This window comes from Macrotis lagotis, chromosome 1 (assembly GCF_037893015.1).
Source record: "Macrotis lagotis isolate mMagLag1 chromosome 1, bilby.v1.9.chrom.fasta, whole genome shotgun sequence".
Taxonomy (NCBI): Eukaryota; Metazoa; Chordata; class Mammalia; order Peramelemorphia; family Peramelidae; genus Macrotis; species Macrotis lagotis.
In genome coordinates, this window is record NC_133658.1 from 460859892 (window position 1) to 460862749 (window position 2858).

The window sequence follows — 2858 nt, forward strand, 5'->3', positions numbered from 1 at the left end:
GAGAAGGAGAAGTAATAACAAACTCAGAAACAGGGATCACTAAACCCTGGGTCCCTAAAGGTCATATATTAACTTAGAGCCCGGAGCAGCTTGGTGGACAGGCCAGGCCTGGGGCTCGGGCTTGTGTTCGGACACCTGCCCTGTCCTCTCCCACTCCCCAGCAGCCCCCATGGGGCCTGGGGGCCCTGGTCCCTCAGACTCACGCTTCGCTTCCCTGGGAATTGAAAATATCTGAAGGATTTGAAGGTGAGGGATCAATGACTGTTGGAGATACCAAGCTCAAAAAGAAAAACTATATGTGAAACGCTTCTGAGTGAATTTTGGATGAAGCCATCAAATTAATTATTTGCCATCATGAGCAGAAGCAAGCGTGACAGTAATTTCTATAGTGTAGAGATTGGAGATTCTACATTTACTGTACTGAAATGGTATCAGAATTTAAAACCTATAGGCTCAGGGGTGCAAGGAATAGTGTGTGCAGCTTATGGTGCCATTCTTGAAAGAAATGTTGCAATCAAGAAGGTTATTTGCAAGGCAAATGAGGTTAAGTGGCTTGCCCAAGGCCACACAGCTAGGTAATTATTAAGTGTCTGAGACTGGATTTGAACCCAGGTCCTCCTGACTCCAAGGCCGGTGCTTTATCCACTACACCACCTAGCCACCCCATGAAATCAAGAAGTTAAGCTGACCATTTCAGAATCAGACTCATGCCAAGAGAGCTTATAGAGAGCTTGTTCTTATGAAATGTGTTAATCATAAAAATATAATTGGCCTCTTGAATGTGTTCACACCACAGAAGTCCCTAGAACAATTTCAGGATGTTTACAGTGTCATGGAGCTCATGGATGCAAATCTTTGCCAAGTGATTCAAATGGAGCTAGACCATGAATGAATATCCTATCTTCTCTATCAGATGCTGTGTGGAATCAAGCACCTTCACTCGGCTGCAATTATACATCGAGACTTAAAGCCCAGTAATAGAGCAGTAAAATCAGACTGCACTTTGAAGATTCTTGACTTTGAACTAGCCAGAACTGCAGGAACTAGTTTTATGATGACACCTTATGTAGTGACTCATTACTACAGAGCACCTGAGGTCATCCTAAGGATGGGCTACAAAGAAAACGTTAACATTTGGACAGTTGGGTGCACCATGGGAGAAATGATCAAAGGTGGTGTTTTGTTCCCCGGTATAGATCATATTGATCAGTGGAATAAAGTTATTAAACAACTTGGAACACCATGCCCTGAGTTCATGAAGAAATTACAACCAACAGTAAGGACTTATGTGGAGAACAGACCTAAATATACTGAATATAGCTTTGAGAAGCTCTTCCCAGATGTACTTTTCCCAGCTGACTCGGAGCTCAACAAACTTAAAGCTAGTCAGGCAAGGGATTTGTTGTCAAAAATGCTGGTTATAGATATGCATCTAAAAGAAATTCTGTGGATGAAGCTCTCCAGCACCCATATATCAGTGTCTGGTATAATCTTTCAGAAGCAGAAGTACCTCTACCAAAGATACCTGATAAGCAGTTAGATAAAAGGGAGCACACAATAGAAGAATGGAAAGAACTGATATACAAGGAAGTTGGAGGAGAGAACTAAGAATGGAGTTATATAGGGTGAGGTCCTTTAGCAGTGGCTCTCAACATCCATCTTCATCAGTGTCTGTCAATGATGTGTCTTCAATGTCAACAGATCCAACATTGGCCTCGGATACTGACAGCAGTCTAGAAAGATCAGCCAGACCTCTGGGCTGCTGTAGATGACTATTTGGTGGGGTAGGAGGGTCAAGGGAGGCGGGGTTGCAGGAGGGAAGGGGATTCATTTAGGTATTGATAGAACTATTCTGAAAACTATTCAGTGGTCTTACTTTTGAGTGTTTTATTTCGTTCCCCAAAAATGTAGGATTCATTTTTTAAAAAAATATTAAGTGCTGTAATTTAAAACTGTAAGTTGTTTTTAAAACAACCACAAAATGTATCGTGGGGGGGGGGTTGTTGTTTTTGCCACCATAATTATCTGTATAAGGTAAACCTAATAATTTTATCATAGTTTTAAATTTTTGCCTTATGCCACTGATTCTTTTTTTTAGGTTTTTTTGCAAGGCAAATGGGGTTAAGTGGCTTGCCCAAGGCCACACAGCTAGGTAATTATTAAGTGTCTGAGGCCAGATTTGAACTCAGGTACTCCTGACTCCAGGGTCAGTGCTCTATCCACTGCGCCACCTAGCCACCCCTTGCTAATTCATTTTTAAATGAGTTTGCAAGCTTTGTTTTATCAAAGCAACTTATTATGTGGTGACTTGCCTATATCATGAATTATTTAAGATTTTATAGTGGCTTTTTTATTAGAATTTATTCCAGGTGTTTTGTCCATGACAACATCCTTCAGTGTTTATGTGCTTAGCATTAGTTTATTCCCTGGGAAAGAGGTAAGATATATCTCTGTAGTCAGTTATATTCAGGTATAACTACTGTAAATGACTGAGTTAAATCTCCAATTCTTGATATTTGCCTATCTTAATTTAGTCAAAACAATTAGTAGGAAAACCTATAAAATTCCTTATCAAAGTTGCTACATCTGAATGGCAGAATAATGCAAAGCATGTCTTTCTAAAATGTTATATATTTAGCCTGCCCCCCCAGAAGAAAACAAAAAGATATGGTATTTTCTGAAAAATTATGGCATACTAAAAGCTTGTGATCAATCACATCAAGTCAAGAGGATACTTCATGAATAATACATTTCAATGCAAATAAACATATGATTTACTTCTAAAAAAATTAAAACAGCCATTAAAATGACCACACCTGGAGTTTGAGGGGGTGGAGTCAAGATGGCAGCATGCAGGC

At 40.0% G+C, this 2858-nt stretch overlaps 1 pseudogene; it reads left to right on the forward strand.

The window, feature by feature from the left end:
* The first annotated feature begins 227 nt into the window (after positions 1-227).
* LOC141519461 (mitogen-activated protein kinase 8-like) lies at positions 228-1772 on the forward strand (annotated as a pseudogene).
* Positions 1773-2858: the final 1086 nt, after the last annotated feature.